Source organism: Octopus bimaculoides, chromosome 22 (genome assembly GCF_046866305.1).
Source record: "Octopus bimaculoides isolate indiv1 chromosome 22, ASM4686630v1, whole genome shotgun sequence".
In the NCBI taxonomy this organism is placed as follows: domain Eukaryota; kingdom Metazoa; phylum Mollusca; class Cephalopoda; order Octopoda; family Octopodidae; genus Octopus; species Octopus bimaculoides.
Genome location: NC_142949.1, coordinates 28,706,176 through 28,726,175, shown reverse-complemented (window position 1 = coordinate 28,726,175; position 20,000 = coordinate 28,706,176). Strand labels below are relative to the sequence as shown.

The 20,000-nt window shown below is 37.9% G+C and overlaps 1 protein-coding gene and 1 long non-coding RNA gene across 3 annotated transcripts in view; one reads left to right on the top strand and one right to left on the bottom strand.

Annotated features, from left to right (window-relative positions):
- The window catches only part of LOC149131422 (uncharacterized), a 13,810-nt gene extending 2,822 nt beyond the window's left edge, over window positions 1-10,988 (bottom strand). The window contains exon 1 of the long non-coding RNA XR_016237928.1: window positions 10,857-10,988. This is a non-coding gene — a long non-coding RNA (uncharacterized LOC149131422). The remainder of the gene's footprint in view (window positions 1-10,856) is intronic.
- LOC106873056 (HEAT repeat-containing protein 4) overlaps window positions 1-20,000 on the top strand; it is a 401,083-nt gene that overhangs the window by 274,535 nt on the left and 106,548 nt on the right. The gene's annotated exons all lie outside the window — the stretch shown is intronic.

Genomic DNA, 20,000 nt, shown 5'->3' with positions numbered 1-20,000 from the left:
CTGTGTGTCTGTCTATCTGCCTGTCTGTCTATCTGTCTGTCTGTCTGTTTCTATATATTTGTCTGTCTGTCTGTCTATGTGTCTATATATATCTATCTGTCTGTGTCTATATATTTCTGTCTGTCTACTTACTTACCTTTCTATCTGTCTGTCTACCTGTCTGTCTACCTGTCTGTCTGGTTGTCTACCTACCTACCTACCTCCTGTCTACCTACCTCCTGTCTGTCTATCTGTCTGTCATGGCAGCCCATCTGTCTACTTACCTACCTGTCTGCCTGCCTGCCTGCCTGCCTGCCTGCCTGCCTATCTATCTATCTATCTGAGAGTTCAGCTCTAACCCTAAGCTCCTTTCTCTGAGACGGCATTGTAGTACAGCACATCATTAATAATTGCAGAATCAGTTCCAACAGAATCAGGCAAAAGCTCAATAACCCAGCAGTCACATTTTAAGTCTTTGAATTTGTTCCACAATCATGGCTATTTGCTGTGTTTGCAGTATATACGTTATGCTCTTGCGAACATAATGCACAGAGCAAATGCTTCAACAAGGATCACGCAGTGGAACAAGAATGACAATTGCTAACCTGTACAAGACCTGAATAGAAGAAGCTGAGCTGATTAATAATTTACGATTGGGGATCAAAGGTGTGATTTCCATGGATCAAACTCTACCTGAGATGATGCCAGTTTGCTTTTCATTTTCAGAGGGAGAGAGAGAGAGAGGGAGAGGGAGAGACGGTGAGAGATTAGTTTCTAATGTGTTTAGCATTTTCAATAAGAATAAACAAGGCTTAAGGACAAACATTTAAAGAAAGTGAGTCAGTTTTTCCCCCCTGTTGCACTACACACATACATACACACACACATATATACACATGCACACTTACATCACCACCATCACCATCATTACCATCACTATCATCATCAGTCACATCATCATCATCATCATCATCATCATCATTATTGCAGTCATTGTCAAGACCCATCGAGCTGAGCAAAATCACAGTCATGGCTGATACCAGTGTCATGCAAATGGCACCTGTGCTGGTGGCACATAAAAGCATCCATTACACTCTTGGAGTGGAAGGGCATCCAGCCATAGAAATCCATGCCAAAATCGGACTTACCAATCTTGGTCAAACCATCCAACCCATGCCAGCATGGACAATGGATGTTAAATGATGATATATATATATATATATATATATATATATATATATATAAACATAATTAAGGGATCAGCAAGCATTTGCTTCACCATATACCGAAGTTCAGAAATAGCAGCTAATAAATTAATAAATTGATAAACCTTTACCCTTTTAATTTGTAATAATTATATATATATATATATATATATATATATATATACACACACACATATACATAACTATCTTCTTTCAGATTCCATCTACCAAAGCCCCTCACAAGACTTTGGTCAGCCCGAGGCTATATTAGTAGACACTTGACAAAATGCCACGCAGTGGGACTGAACCCAGAACCATGTGGTTGTGAAGCAAGTTTCTTACCACACAACCATGCCTACACCTATATGGCTATTTCTGCAGGCTAACCTGGCTCAAACCAATATATCGTGTAAATGAAGCGTTGTTTTTCCGCCAGATGCCATTTCTGTCACTAAAGTTTACCTGTTTTCTGAATAAAAGGTCTTTTATTCCATCCTTCATCAAAGGTACAAAGCCAGCAGTTGATGTGCTGAAATCACTGCTCAAGGACTTTTGGAGACGTGTGTATATTTAGTTGTTATTGTTGATGCTGCTGTTGTTGCTGTTGTTATTTTCCTTGTTATTGTTGTTGTTACTGTTGCTGCTACAACTGCTGTTGTTATTTTTGTAGTTGCGGTTGTGGTTTGTGCAATACACTTTTACCTCGTCTCCATTGCGAAACTATACCATCACCACCACCAACAGCAACAACAACAACAAGCCACATGCAGCATCGCATCACACCACAATGCACTCTCTTTAACATCACCACCATCCACCACCACCACCAGAAGCCACTGTGGAGCTTTTAAAAGAGATCCAACTTTGGACACACAGACAGACATATATGTATTCCAGCAACATGCTTTCTTAATTAGCTTTCTGCTTTAGTTCAGAGGTGCGGGTTGGGGTGGTGGTGGTGATGGGTGGCAGTGGCAGTTGTGTGTGTTTAGGGAGGGAGAAGAAAGGAAAAGAAATGAGATCCCTGCTCTCACCATCACCACCAACTCTAACGCCATCTTCCTTATCCTTCCCATCATCATCATCAGTACATCTTTCCCCTCTCCTCTCTTTTCCCCCTCCTCCCCCTGCTCCTATCTCCATATCTTTTATCTTATCCTGTCTCTCCTTCTCTCTCTCTCTCTCTCTCTCTGTCTCTGCTTTACATGGGGCCAACTGGGAGATATGCTGGTAACCTAGCAACGGCATGGCACCTGCAGCTGGTGACACAGTATCTTGTTCTACTGATGAGAAAGGTATCAGGGATGGTGGTGGTGGTGGTGGTGGTGGTGGTGGTGATGATGATGATGATTGTGGTGATGATAGTGCTATTGATGACGATTATGAAGGTGGTGGTGGTGGTGGTGTGGTGAAGATGATAATGACGACGATGATGCTGGCGGTGGTGGTGGTATTGGCGGTGGTGGTAGTGGTGGTGGTGGTAGTGGTGGTGGTGGTAGTGGTGGTGGTGGTAGGGGTGGTGGTGGTAGTTGTAATTATCATTGCTGTTGTTCAGCATTGATTAAACCCTAGGCTAGCTGATTTGACATTATATCAATGGCATTCCAATGGTGACCATCCAGTCTGGGAACTGCATTCTGATGGTGCTGGTCTGGTGGTGGGGTGTTAATGATGATGGGAGTGGTTGCATTATCAGTTTTAATAGTGGTGGTGGAGGTATTGATAATGGTAGCGTTGAGGGTGGGTGGTGTGGTGGTGTGGTGGTGATGCATTGTGAGCAAACAGTGTGATGATGATGGAATGGTGATGTGACGGAGGTGTGGGGTAGTATGAAGGTAGCGGAGATGGTGGTAGTGGTGGTGGTGGTGGTAGTGGTGGTGGTGGTGGTGGTTATGATGCTGATGTCAATGATAGAAATGCTTATAATTATGAAGATGACAATGATGTTGATAATGATGGTGATGATGATGATGATGGTTGTGGTGGTGACGGTGGGAATTACTGACAATGATGACACTTCTGCTTTAACTGATGATGATGACGACAGTGATGATGATGCATTAACAATGGATTCAGATTTTGGCACAAGGCCAGCCAGTTCAGTTGTGGGTGGCAGGAGTGGGGGGGATAAGTCGATTACATTGACCCACCCACCTCACCCCACCCCATGCTCAACCGGTACTTATCTTATCAACCCCCACCCAAAAGGATGAGAGGCAAAGCTAACTTCAGCAGAATTTGAACTCTCAACATAAAGTCAGACAAAAATGAGGCTCAGTATTTCCTTCCAGTATTCTAGCAATTCTGCCATCTTGCTGACCTAACCCTTTACTATTTAATCTAGCCATATCCGGCCCAAAATATTCTACCAGTTTTATGTTTGAACTGGCCAGATCCTACCTCTCACACCCACCCCACAATGTCATTTGGAAAAGGCGCAGGAGTAGCCCTGTGGTAAGTAGCTTGCTTACCAACCACATGGTTCTGGGTTCAGTCCCACCTTGGGCAAGCATTTCCTACTATAGCTTTGGGCCAGCCAAAGCCTTGTCAATGGGATTTGGTAGACAGAAACTGAAAGAAGCCCATCATGTATGTAGGTATGTGCATATATATATATATATATATATATATATATATATATATATATATATATATATGGGAGAATTTATGAAAAAAACAACAACAGACGAGGACAGGTGGTGTAAACAACAAAAGGATGTATTAGTTTGATGCTCGGGAATAGAGAAAGTCTTTAACGTTTCGAGCTACGCTCTTCAACAGAAGGAATAAGGAGAAAAACACGGAGAAAAAAAATTTGAATGTCGTGGTCAACGAAGGGCTGGACAAAATAATGGAAATACCTTAAAATTTCAAACAAATTTATTTTAATATGGAGTAGGACCACCTCTGGCAGTAATAACAACTTGAATTCTCAGTAATAATAATAATCTTTTCTACTAAAGGCACAAGACCTGAAATTTAATTACATCAACCCCAGTGTTTCACTGGTACTTGATTTATTGATCCTGAAAGGATGAAAGGCAGAGTCAGTCAATACTGCCTGACTGGCCTTCGTAGGATTTTCGAGCGAGACTGTTGCCAGTGCCCCTGGACTGGCTCTTGTGCGGGTGGCACATAAAATACACCATTTTGAGCGTGGCCGTTGCCAGTACCGCCTGACTGGCCTTCGTGCTGGTGGCACGTAAAAGCACCCACTACACTCTCTGAGTGGTTGGCATTAGGAAGGGCATCCAGCTGTAGAAACTCTGCCAAATCAGATTGGAGCCTGGTGCAGCCATCTGGTTTCACCAGTCCTCAGTCAAATCGTCCAACCCATGCTAGCATGGAAAGCGGACGTTAAACGATGATGATGATGATGATGTATCTATGAAGAAATACTGGTAGGCATTACACCCAGCATGCTAACATTTTGCCAGCTCATTGCCTCAATAATAATAATAATAATAATAATAATAATAACAATAACAATAATAATAATGATAATGAGAAGAAGAAAAAAATTAATAAGAATTATTAAAAAACGGCAATAAAATTGTAACTATTTCCATATTGAGATTGCAAAAAAAAAACTGGTTTAAATGGACATCAGAATCCAATATGGTTAAAAAAGAAATAAAACAAAGATATGGCTGTGATATTCTGGAATGTTGCCAGTTCAGTCTGACATAGAGATCAAAGCAAACTCTCCAGATATTGTGATTAAAGACGGAACAAAAATAATCTATGTTTTTTTTGATAGACATCTTGATTCCTTCTGATTTAAAAGAAAAACAAACAAAAAGCAAGAGAGAGAGGCTGGAAAACTATAAACTACAAGGTCTGTGGAAATGGTAATTAGCAGTATGTGGGCAGGGAAGTAAAAATGGTTCTGGTAATGATTGATGTATTGGATATGGTTAAGAACAAAATCAAGAAGAATAAAAAAAAAACCATGGTTAGCAGATCAAGATTTTATACAGAACCAAGATATTAACCCTGCTAGTCTCAGAATGTATCTTACATGAGAAGATTTTAATTAATAGCACAACTCATGAAGTACCATTAAAATTCACCCTGGCCACATTCATCCCAAATATTGTTTTGTGTTCAAACTGGTCGAACTCTCTCACCTACCCTAGAGTGTCATTCAAAAAATAAATAGTCACATCATTGAAATCTTGAAGTTATGATATAGCACATTCTTAACCCTAAGGCTCTACCTGTATAAGGTTCAATCTGGCCTCTCTCACCTGCCCTACCATGTCATTTTAAAACCAAACATTGAAATCTTGAAGCCATGTGACAACACAATTAATTTAAAACGATGTTTATCAATAAGCATTGCAATCACATTGTTGAAATCTCAATGCTACAAGACAACACATGATTAATTCAAAACATTGAGAATAAGTAAGCTTTATATTTGAGAGAGTAATCTGAATGCTAAAGAGTTAAACCAGCCGTTTCCAGCCCAAATACTCTACCTGTTTTATGTTCAAACTGGCCAGATCTGGCCTCTCACACCCACCCTACAATGTCATTCTAAAAATAAACAATCATATCATTGAAATCTTGAAGCATGATTAATTCAAAACAATGTGAATAAATATGCATTCTATGTGTCTGAATAATCCTTTATACGAAAGGCACAAGACCTGAAATTTTGGGGAGGAGACTAGTCAATTACATCGACCCCAGTGCATAACTGGTACTTATTTCATTTACCCCAAAAGGTTGAAAGGCAAAGTCAACCTCGGCGTAATTTGAACTCAGAAGGTAGCGGCAGACAAAATACCGCTAAGCATTTCACCCAGCTTGCTATTGATTCTACCAGTTCACCGCCTTGTGTGTGTGTGTGTGTGAATAATATTAACACTGGCTGACCATCGGTTATGACAATAAGGGTTCCAGTTGAACTGGAATGAGGAATTTCAACCATGTTTCGTGGTCTGCTACCACAACAGCTCCTTTATAGGATCCAGTTAGCTCAAGACATCATCAGGAGGAACCACGTCCGGTTTCGGCCCCTACTCCTCTACCGTTTTGACGTGGCGGAGCCCCCCCCCCTTTCGGAGGTGTCTTCAGCTCTGGTGTTGGGTGCATGTCTTCTTTCTTCTATTCACTGGCCTCTTCGATGCAGCATCAACGAGTGTCAGCGCCCGACTGATCGTCATGTCAAATTCCCCTTTTTATATCTGCTGCTAGGCTCCAGCAGGCAGCCCCAGCTAGTTGTCACGTGACACTGTCTAAATTTCCCGCTGCTAGGGTCCAGTAGGCAGCACCAGCAAGTTGTCACATGTCACTGTCTAAACTTCCCGCTGCTAGGCTCCAGCAAGTAGCCCCAGCAAGTTGTCACATGACACTGTCTAAACTTCCCGCTGCTAGGCTCCAGCAAGTAGCCCCAGCAAGTTGTCACATGACACTGTCTAAACTTCCCGCTGCTAGGCTCCAGCAAGTAGCCCCAGCAAGTTGTCACATGACACTGTCTAAACTTTAACTGACAATGGAGGGCGTGTAGCCACTTCAGTGTCAGCCTGTCTCACCTAGGCATGTTATGACTTTCAAGCCATATTCGGTCTTCCCGCTTCAGCCATATATCTTTGCAGCCTCCTCATGAAGTTACCATGCAAGTGGCTGAGTACTTCTTTTGTTGAATTTTCTATCACAGGTCAGTACATTATATACATATATATTATCTGTTTCAGTCATTTGACTGTGGCCATGCTGGAGCACCACCTCTAGTCGAACATATCGACCCCAGAACTTATTCTATCAGTCCCTTCTGCCAAACCGCTAAGTTACAGGGACGTAAACACACCAGCATTGGGGGGACAGACACACAAACATACATACATACATATATATATATATATATATATATATATATATATATATGACGGGCTTCCTTCACTTTCTCTCTACCAAATCCACTCACAAGGCTTTGGTCAGCCCGAGACTATAGTAGAAAACACTTGCCCAAGGTGCCATGCAGTGGGACTGAACCTGGAACCATGTGGTTGGTAAGCAAGCTACTTACCACACAGCCACTCCTGCATTATACATATATATATATATATATATATATATATATATATATATATATCAATATCTGTATATCTACACCTATTTCTATTACCTATCTATTGTCTGTCTGTCTGTCTATCTATCCGTGTGTGTGTGTATGTGCAAATATAGATGTGTGTAATGGATGAATGGTTATATTTACGTCTGTCCATATAGATGGTTGCACCAATGGATGCATACACAAGCAATGAGGTGATGCTTGGTCCAGCCAAAAACCAAACCACTTTTCTTGCATTCCTGCATTCTTGTCTTCTTGCATCCAACAACATCTCGCCAAAAGAACAACAGATATATACATTTAAGATTAGGTCATATTATTTCTTTTGGAAGAATTCTTTGGAAAACCTGGCAGATTGTCGACTATGTTGAATATGTGCTGCTTTTAGTTTCTTCCATCTTTTAGTTTGATGAAGCTAAACTCAGGAATTTAAAGAGGAAGCTAAGAAATTCAATAGTAAAATAGATCTGAGAGGATGTAGTAAAAGAACAAAGAAAACAAATGGTAAGAAGTTTTTGCTTTAAGAATTTACATTATTTCGGTTTTTGTGTAGGAAAAGTGGAGGAGTTTTATGATGGGCGAGATTTGAGATGAATTTGATCTTGAAAGTTATGTAAAGGGTAATGAATTTGGCACAAATATTTGAGGTGAGTTCTTCAAGCTGGATATTAATACTTCATGTTTCCCAGACTTTTTTGGCACAAACAATGGAGAACTTTCAGAACTGGATACTGACTTTGCATATATAAATTGAGCTGAGGTCTTAAGTTCAAACTTCCTCCGAGTTTTCTTTGTCTTTGTGGTTGTTGTTATTTTGTTATTGTCGTCATTGTTGTTGTTCAGCAGACGTATGTGCTAAGACGTTCCAGCCATGGCCATCTCATTATTGTTTTTATAATCTCTTAAATGTATGGGCAAATGTGGCTGAGTGATCAAAAAGTTTGGTTACCAAACCCGATGGCTTTAGGTTCTGCCCCACTATCGGTCTCTTTTGCCGAACCGCTAAGTTACTGAGACATAAACACACCAGCATCGGTTGTCAAGCGATGTTGGGGGGACAAATACAGACACGGAAACATATACACACACATACATATATATACATATATACAACGGGCTTCTTTCAGTTTCCGTCTACCAAATCCACTCACAAGGCTTTGGTCAGCCCGAGGCTATAGTAGAAGACACTTGCCCAAGGTGCCATTCAGTAGGACTGAACCCGGAACCATGTTGTTGATAAGCAAGCTACTTACCACACAGCCACTCCTACACCTATAATCAGTAAATAAAGTATAAAGAAAGGAAAGAAAAGTATAGGTATAGATGATCTTTAATCCAAAGTTGGTACAAATCTATTAAAGATTCTACAAATCATTTCCAAGCCTAATTAATTCCAAAAACAAAATGAAAAAAAAATAATCCTTTTGAAATCAAAATTAGGTTTTTCTTCAGGAATTCATTATTGGAATAAATAAGTTCGACCAATAAAAAAAAAAGACATAAAGACCTTTAATAACCTGGACAGGAACAAACAATTAAATTATCAAAGGTCTTTATATTTTTTTGTTGATTGAACCTATTCATTCCAATAATGAATTCCTGAAGAAAAACCTAATTTTGATTTCAAAAGGATTATATTTTCCGTTTTGTTTGGGGAATTAATTAGGCTTGGAAACAATTTGTAGAATGTTTATTGGATTTGTACCAACTTTGGATTAATGATCATCTAGACCTATATTTATTTTCCTTTCCTTATACTTTATATATATATATATATATAAACAATATATGAGTATATGCATATATATGTACATGTATGTACATACCTTCATCTACATGTACATATAGGTACATATCTGGGTACATGACATTGCAAAAGAACATGGACAAAATGATAAACAAGGTACAACAAACAAGCAGGCCACATAGAGAACACATCCTTCATCAGCTGCCACCATTAAAACACCGGCACACACACACACATACACACACATACACCCATATATATCCTGCCCACAGTAATTTAATTTTAGGTACAGGTGTGGCTGTATGGTAAGAAGCTTGCTTCCCAACCACATGGTTCTAGGTTCAGTCCTACTGTGTGGAACCGTGGGTAAGTGCTTTCTACTATAGCCTTGCACTGACGAAAGCCTTGTGAGTGTATTTGGTTGACAGAAATTGAAAGAAGCCTGTTGTGTATGTATGTATGTATATATATATATATGTGTGTATGTATCTGTGTTTGTGCCCCCAATCACTGCTTGGAAACTGGTGTTGGTATGTTTACATCCCTGCAACTTAGCGGTTTGGCAAAACAGAGCAACAAAATAAGTGTCAGGCTTAAGAAATAGGTTCTAAAGTTGATTTGTTCAGACGTTGGTCCAGCATGGCTGCAATCAAATGATTGAAAGTAAAAGAAATACGTACATACATACATACATACATACATACATATGTATACAATGGGCTTCTTTCAGTTTCTGTCTACCAAATCCATTCACAAGGCTTTGTGTGGCTTCAGACTGTAGCAGAAGGTACTTGCCCAAGGTGCCATACATTGAGACTGAATCTGGAGCTATGTGATTGGGAAGCAAGCTTCTTACCACACAGTCATATTTGCAGTATCCTTCTTGCTCATAAATTTTGAAAATGAAATAAAATTTTTCCTGATAAATGCGTTAGGTTACCCAACAGAAAACTGTCAAAATTCATTAAATTAATGAATATACCAATGAGAGTTAGGAAAAATATAAATTTAATTAAGAAAAATTACGTTTTTACCATTGCTGCTCATTAATGATATTACTAGATTATCTCTCCCCCAAGAAAGTAGCAATATTTGTGAAATTAGTAGTTATACTAACGAGAGAAGAGAAATAAAAATTAGTTTAACCAATGCTGAAGAGGGGGAAAAAAAATTTTTAATCTAATCTGGAAAAATAAATTTTTACCATTTACTGCACATTGCAATGTGCTGCTACACATTGCCGTAAATATCATACTTTGGAAAATATCCTTGGAAAAGCAATCTGTGCAATCTGCAGGAATGTGTGTGGCCGAAAGAAGAGAGAGATAGTGAGAACTGGTAGAAGAACAAATATGCAAGACAGCTGTACAATGAATGCAACCAAAGGGACAAAGGAAGAGATGGAATTTTCAAGAAGACACAGTGTGTCACCTCCGATGATATGAAGTGACTTTGGATGAGACAATCAGCTATGCTCAAAGTGAGACCTGCAGAAATGGTAGAATAATGAGGATACGACCAGAGGAATGAAGGAAGAGAGGAAGGCCCATGGAGTGCTGCCTTCAAAGACCTGAAGCAACTTAGTATCACTTGGGAAGATGCAGGCAATGATGCCCAAAGTTGAAATGATTGGAGATATACACTAGCATAACCAGAGTGTGTGCTTCCCAGGGCAGTCCTTCCGTTTGCCACCTCTGGACCCCACAAAAGACACATACTGCCTACAGCAGACCCATAAGTGCCACCCAGGGTGGACTGCTCTTGCCCCCTGCTACGCTAGTGGAGACATATCGTTTTTTCCAATTCTTTGGCATTAAAGAGGTGTTTTATGCAGATTACTTACAGGGAGGGTACTGCAAATTCTGAAGTCTTGAAAAGAACCAGCATGGGGGAGAAGAATGAGACTTGCAGATCATGGTTCCTGTCTGCCAGAAGAATGAATATCCAGGTATCCAAGACAGCTATTCAATGGGTACTGCCAAATGGACAAAAGAAGAGAGGGAGACCTAAGAATACATCATGTATGTGTGTTTATATATATGTGTTTGTGTGTGGGTATATGTCCCCGTAACTTAGCGGCTTGGCAAAAGAGACCGATAGAATAAGCACTAGATTTACAAAGAATAAATCCTGTGAGTGATTTGTTTGACTAAAACCCCTTTCGGTGGTGGTCCAACTTGGCCACAGTCAAATGACTGAAACAAGCAAACGAATAAAAGAATATATATACACACATACATATGTATATGTGTGTAAGTAATGTAATGTACATATTGTTATATGCAATACAATATATGTATATATATATATATATATATATATATATATATATATATATAATTATGTGTATTTCTTCTATCTTAATGAATAAAAATTCTTCTGATAGAATAAATGGGTTAATAGAAACCAATGTAGCAAAGAACACAAAATAACTGTGGTTTAGTTCCTGTTTTTAATGCAGGAACTCCTTGAAATTTTGGGTATTTGAGTATATTTAAGAATTTAAGGAATGGAGAAAACGCATGTTATAATTGCATACTTTATTCCTACATATGTTTCAAAGGATTACAACCTGTGTGATCCATAGGGATCTTTGATATTAAAATTGTAACCTTCTCATCAGGGAAAGATGATTCCCATGCTTTCCCTGATGAGAAGGTTACAACTTTAATATCAATGATCCCTATGGATCACACAGGTTGTAATCCTTTGAAACATATGTAGGAATAAAGTATGCAATTATAACATGCGTTTTCTCCATTCCTTAAATTCTTATATATATATATATATATATATATATATATATATATATATATATATTCATGCATACACACACACACACATGATGATGACATACATACACAAGCACACATATTCTTTTATCCTTTTTCTTGTATTTGTTTCATTCATCTGACTGTGGCCATGCTGGAGCACTGCCTTTAGTCGAACAAATTGACCCCAGGACTTATTCTTTTGTAAGCCTAGTACTTATTCTATTGGTCTCTTTTGCTGAACTGTTAAGTTACGGGGATGTAAACACACCAACATCGGTTGTCAAGTGATGGTGGGGTGACAAACACAGACACACAAACAATAACATGTATATATACATATACATACATATATATACACATGTAACGGGCTTCTTTCAGTTTCTGTCTATCACATCCACTCACAAGGCTTTGGTCGGCCCAAGGCTACAGTACAAGGCACTTACACAAGATGCCATGAAGTGGGACTGAACCCGGAACCATATGGTTGGTTAACATGCTACTTACCACACAGCCACTCCATTAATGTATGTATAATATATATGTATGCATATCTATATATGTATATATATATATATATATATATATGTATATATATATATATATATATATATATGCGTATATAACCACTTTGGTTTATCAAACAACTGAAGACTTGGCAACAAAACTGTTGAAGATCTGTTTACTTGTTCTTTATGTGTGTGTGTTTGTGTGTGTGTGTGTATACATGTGTATATGAATGTGTGTGTATATACATGTATGTTTGTAACGTATAGATAATACCTTAATCCCTGTTTGACCCTTTGTAGTCTTCATATTTAATCCATACATTTACATAATCCCCTTAAAACCCTGTTTCACCTTGCTGACCGCCCCAGAGGATATTAAATACGCATTGACCTCAGTGTTGAATGATTCACACAGACACACACACACATAAACACGTATATAAACATGTATACACATATGAGAAACCAGACACACATATATACAAACATATATACACATGAGCACACACTCCCGCATATATACACACATATGAGCACACATGAACACACAAAAATATACATGCACAAACACACACACTCACACACACACACATGTAATCACAAACACACAGACATGGAAAGGTATGCACAGATATATGTGCATACATATACATCCCAAAGACACAAACGCACACATATGTATATGTATCACATGCATTTATGTACTACAACCATACGCGATACTCAATGTCGCAACCATCTCCTGCTGGAGCCTCGTGGAGCTTTAGGTGTTTTCGCTCAATAAACACTCACAACGCCCGGTCTGGGAATTGAAACCGCAATCCTATGACCGCGAGTCTGCTGCCATAACCACCAGGCCATTGCGCCTCTACGCAACAAACATGAACAAGAACAAGAACAACAACAGTGGCTGCTAACAACAGATGAAGACCATTTTAAATATGTATGAACTTATTGAGTGTTAAATATAAGGGAACAAATGGGGGAAAAGAAGGAAGGGAAAAATAAACTGTCCCCTAACAAATTCTCTCATGGTTCTTTACTCCTTTGAATAATACATAACAACAACAACAACAACAACCAACAATGCTAAAAACAGCAGCAGCTATGAGGATGCGGACAGCAGCGGTAGCAGCAACAACAACAAGTAGAGCGACAATAACAACCACAAAAACAACAACAATGATAATGATGATGATGATGACAACAGCATCAGCATCAGATGCAGCAGCAACAACAACAATAAGTTCAAATAACAATTGCAGCTATAACTGCAGCAACAATGAAGACAACAGCAGCAGCAGCAGCGACAATATTTATGATGATGATGATGATGATGATGACAGCAACAGCAGCAGATGCAGCAGCAACGACGACGATTACAACAGCAATAGTTACAACAGCAATAGTTACAACAGCAACGAAAGTAATACTATACAGAGAGCTCCACTCCATCCTTGCCCACCTCCATTGCAAACGACTTACAAACAAACATTATATGATAAATACAAGAATGTTAGAGTGAACAACAACAACAATAACAATAACAAAAACAACAACAGCAGCAATTATGACAGCAGCAGCAACATCAGCATCAACAACACAAAACAGAGAACCTCCTAAATGCAAACAGCCTACAAATAAGACCACATAGTGTAGAAAGGCAAGGTAAACAGGCGATTTTCACAGCAACATCAACAGCGACATCAGCAACACCGTTGGATAAATACACACCTTATATGCACGTGTGTGTGTGTGTGTGTGTGTGTGTGTGTGTGTGTGTGTGTGTGTGCAAATGTATATGTATAGATATGTATATATGCATACACACATATATATATATGTATATATGTGTATAAATACACATGTATATATATATATATGTATGCATATATGCAAACGTATATATGTATATATGCATGCACGTATATATATATGTATAACTATATATGCATATATATATATATATATATATATATATATATATGTATGTATGTATTTATAAGCGCAAATGTATGTATATATCCATAAATGTATAAGCATGTATGTATAACTGTATATATATGTATGTATAAATACATATATGTATATATATGTATGTATAAATGCATATATGTATATATATGTATGTATAAATACATATATGTATATATATGTATGTATAAATGCATATATGTATATACATGTATGTATCAATGTATATATGTGTATAAATACATATATATGTATGCTTATGTGCAAACACATATGTATATATATATATGTATAACTATAAATGTATATATGTATGTATAAGTGCAGATGCATGTATGTATGTATATATGGATATATGTATATATATATGTATAAATGTGTATACATGTATAAATGATTATATGTATATATATATGTATGTGATCAGCATCGCCATGCAAGTGGATATATGTATGTGTGTGCACATGAATGTGCATGTATGTGCAGGTACATACACATACAAACATGCATGTGTGCACACGTACAGGGTCCCCCACCCCCACCCACGAGCCAAAGAGAAAAAAAATTGTGTGAATAACATCGAGAAAAGTAGTAAAAAAATACTGAAGAAAATGTGTTTTTTACAACAAACAGGGAACAGCAACAATAGTTACAAGAACATTAGGGAGAGAAGGGGTGGGAGAGGAAGATAGGGGGAGAGAGAAGAAGACAGGGGGAGAGAGACAGGCAGAGATGGAGAGAGAAAGAAATGGAGAGAGATAGAGACAGAGAGAGAGAGAAAGATTGAGAGAAAGAGAGAATGAATGATAGAGAGAAAGTACAATGAGAAAGAGAAGAGTCAGAGATGGAAAAAGAGATAGAGGGAGAAAGACAGAGAAAGATAGAGAGACAATGAAAGAGAGAGAGAGAGAGCAAGAAATAAACAGAAAAAAAGACACAAAAAGGGAAATAGACAGAGAGAGACAGATAGAGAGAGAGAGATAGAAAAGGAGGGAGAGAAAGAGAAAAGGTGAGAGAGAGACAGAAAGAGGGATCGAAAGTTCTAGAAGAATATTGGTCTGTTAGAACTCCCTCCTGATTCCTTTAGCTTCTTAAGAACGTTTCTCCGTTTCCTTCTTGTTAAATTGATATCTCAAATCCCATTTCTCTCTCTCTCTTTCTCTTTCTCTCCCTTTCTCTCTCTCTCTCTCTACTGCCTCTGCTTTCAGACTCACCATGGCAACGAGAAGAGGGAATTCTGTAAAAAAACAAGAAACAAAAAAAAAGGGGCAGAACCAGATAAAACCAAACTAAAATGAGTGGATTTATGTGTGTGTGTGTATATATATATATATATATATATATATATATATATATATATATACACATATACATATATATATATATAAAGAGGGGTTTCGGTATACATGTGTGTTTATAAGTATGTGTGTGTAGTTATTGTATGTGTATTGTGTGTGTGTGTGTTTACAAACATGGAAAAAAAAGGGCCCCTGATGTTAAAAATTACGTTTAATTTGTAATTGCAATGCTGTGAACAGCTGTCTGCTTCTACCAAACTGTAATTAGCAGCGTTAGAACTTTCACATTGCCAGCTGGAGCTGACAGCAATCTCTGTGTGTGTGCTCTCCCCCACCCCCCTCTCTCTCTCTCTCTCTCTTTCTCACATACACACATACATACATATATATATGTATACACACACACAGATATATATACATATATATATATATATACATATAATATATGTATATATAAGTATATATATATACATACACATACAGGTATACATATATAAATAACTATATATATGCATATACATAAATATGAATGTATATACATATATATATATATATATATATATATATATATATACACACATATACATACATATATATATATATATATATATACACATATACATACATACACACACATACAGGTATACATATATAAATAACTATATATATGCATATACATAAATATAAATGTATATATATATATATATATATATATATATATATACTCACATGCATACACATACACACACGCATATATATGTATGTATGTACATGTACATATGCACATGTGTTAGGTGATGGCATGTCTATGTGTGGTCTGCATTCGGTATGTTTTACATGTGTGTTTTATGCACGAAGTATTCAGTAGAGACTGATGTGTGTGTGTGTGCATGTATATGTAATGTAGGTGTATCCGTGGATATGTTTGTGGTGATGAGACCCTGTGTATGTACCTATGTGTAGTATACACTGTTGTTGTTGTTGTTGTTGTTGTTTAGCTTCTGTTTTATCTCAACGGTGCAGGTCTATGATTAAAGACAATCTAGATGTGACCACTCAGCTTAGAAAGTCTGTTATTCAGAGAGAGAGAGAGAGAGAGAGAAGACAAATAGACTTTGAAAGGGAGGAAGAGAGACACAGAACACAGAAAGAGTGAGAGGGGGAGAGAGAATGACAAAGACAAAGAGAGACTATGAAAGAGACACAAAGACAGAGAGAGAGACAGAGAGAGAGAGAGAGAGAGAGAGAGAGAGAGAGAGAGAGAGAGAGAGAAAGAGAAGAAGTGATGGAGAAAGACAGAACAAGAAAGAAACAGGAAAAAAATGCACAAGGAGGGAAGAAAAGAATTCGAACATTTTAAACAATATTTGGTTGCTATTTCTAGCAGAGACTGACTTGTCTTCTATATGTTCTGTATGCATTTAGTGTATGCCAGGGGCTCTCTCAACCAAGGTCCATAAGGCCCTTGAGGGTCTATATAAGTTTCTGTTATTAAAATTTAATCAGGAATAAATTGGTTATACTTCAACAATACACAGGATATTTTAATAATTACAGAGATGGTGTTTGCATAGCAAGTGACCCGATCTGAGATCGTGTGCTGAAATACAAAAACAATCGCAGTGTTGAAGATGTTTGTAGGCCTTTTAAAATAACACACAAAAACCGTTAGTTTCACTTCAACATTTTAAATTTGATTTGTGTCCAAATGTTTTCAATGCTTTGAAACTGCGACTTGTTCACTGACAAAACTTTATGCTGCATGAAGTTTTGTCAGTGAACAGGTCGCAGTTTCAAAGCGAAGAAAACATTTTGACACAAATTAAATTTAAATGTCGAAGTGAAACTAACGGTTTTTGTATGTTCTAAAATGGCTTACAAACATCCTCCACGCTGCATTTGTGTTTTGATACTCTTTTACTTGTTTCTGTCATTTGACTGCGGCCATACTGGAGCACCGCCTTTAGTTGAGAAAATCGACCCCAGGACTTATTCTTTGTAAGCCTAGTACTTATTCTATCGGTCTCTTTTTGCCGAACCACTAGGCTACGGGGATGTAAACACGCCAGCATCGGTTGTCAAGTGATGGTGGGGGGACAATCTCAGACACACATACATATATATATATAATTATTTTTATACAATTTCTAATAATATTAAATTATACAAAAGCGGTGAGCAGGCAGAATCGTTAGCACGCCAAGCAAAATGCTTAGCAGCATTTGCCTATCTTCGTGTTCTGAGTTCAAAATCTGCCAAGGTTGACTTTACCTTTCATCCTTTCGGGGTCAATACAATACATACCAGTTGAGTACTGGGGGGTTGATTTAATTGACTTAAACACTTCCCGAAATTGCTGGCCTTGGTTGAATGAATCAATTTTGGTACTTATTTAGGGTTTCTTAAAGCCTGGTACATATTCTATTGGTCACTTTTGATGAACTGGTAAGTTACAGGGATGTTAACACACCAACACTGGTCGTTGAGCAGTGGTGCAGGACATGCCATTAAGGACAGGTTTATTTATTATCCTGAAGGAAAGAGAACAAATTTGGATACACGTTTCTGCCTTGATGACTGTCATCATCACAGCAATTGTCTGATCATATTAAGAGTTGCCAAGGGACTTAGACTTAGACAAAAGGAGTTGAACTCATTTATGGTCAATGGAATTTGCATAATTTAAATAAGAATAAGCAAAGGGAAATAACTCATAAAGGCCAGTGACACCTATTTGTCACAGCCAAATGCTGGTATGTCAAATACCATACGACATAAATTCTATGATAATGATGGTGATGATGAACGATGATGATGATGAAGGATGGAGAATGATGATGTTGATGATGAGGATGCACAATGGTGAGAATGATGAACAATGCAGCTGCTGCTACTGATGATGATGATGATGATGATTATGCACAAGAGAGGTTTCCTCAGTTTCTATCTACCAAACTTTATTCGTAAACCATCAATCAACCCCTCCCTCCCACTTCCTCTGCCACGGCTACAGTAGAAGACACTTTTGCCCATGGTGTCTTCTGCTTGCAGTTGGAATTGAACTCAGAACCACGTGACTTGAAAATGAACTCCTTAACTACTCCAATCTACCTGTGCTCTGTTATCATCTTTTTAATGAATATTTTAGCAGACATTTTATGAATAACATCTTTATTATCGTTAACATCATTATTATTGTAATTATAATTACCTCTGTTCCAGTTATCATCGGTGTCATCATCGAATACTATTGCTACTACCATCACCACCACTACTATTACCACTACCACCATTGTTGTTGCTGCTGCCACTACTACAACCACTACTACCACCACCACCACCACCACTACTACTACTACCCCACTGCAACCACAACTGCCACCACCACTTCTACTACTACTACCACCACCACCACCACCACCACCTCTACTACTATTACCACCACCACCATTGCTGTTGTTGCTGCTGCTACTACTACTGCAACAACCAACGCCACCTCCACTACTACTATTTCTACTAGCACCACTGCTACCCCGCCACCACCTCTACTACTATTACCACCACCACCATTGTTGTTGCTGCTACTACTACTAAAACCACTACCACCACTACTACTACTACTAGCACCAATGCTACCCCGCCACCACCACCCCTACTACCACCACCACCGTCACCCCCATTACGGCTGCTGCAGCTACTACTACTACTACTACTACCAGCACCACCTCCACCACCACCTCCACCACCACTACTATTACCATCATCACCACTGTTGCTACCATCACCACCACCACCACTGACACGACTACTGCCACCACTATGTTTAATTAACCCCGATTAAGATTTTTCAGCAAAAATTGATGAAAGTCAGGCACAAGACTCCTTGCCCTATAAAAACAAATGAAATAAAACAAAACTAACAAAAAAAAATATTCCAAAAATAAAATAAAAATAAAGCCAAACATGACCTTCACCACAAATTCCAGCAAGAATTTCTTCCATTTTTTTTCTTTTTGTGTTTATAATTTAAAGAGTAAAAATGAAAACTTCTTTTTTTTTAAATTTCAGATTTAAAAAAAATATTTTAAATGTTTTATTTTTATATTTTTAAACATTTATTATTATTATTATTTTTATTTTTTAGAACTTTGAACTTCATGTGTAAATATTGATTGTAATGTGTTGATTATTATCATCATCACCATCATCGTTGTCATCATCGTCATTGTCATCATCATCGTCATCATCACCACCATAACCACCACCTCCACCACCCACTGAGATGAATGCCATCATCACCACCATCATCATCATCATCATCATCATAAATTCCACCAACATCGACGTCGTCATCAGCAACATTATCATCATCATTATCATCACCATCACCACCATCATCATCATTATCATCGTCATCTTTAATTGCAGCAGCAGT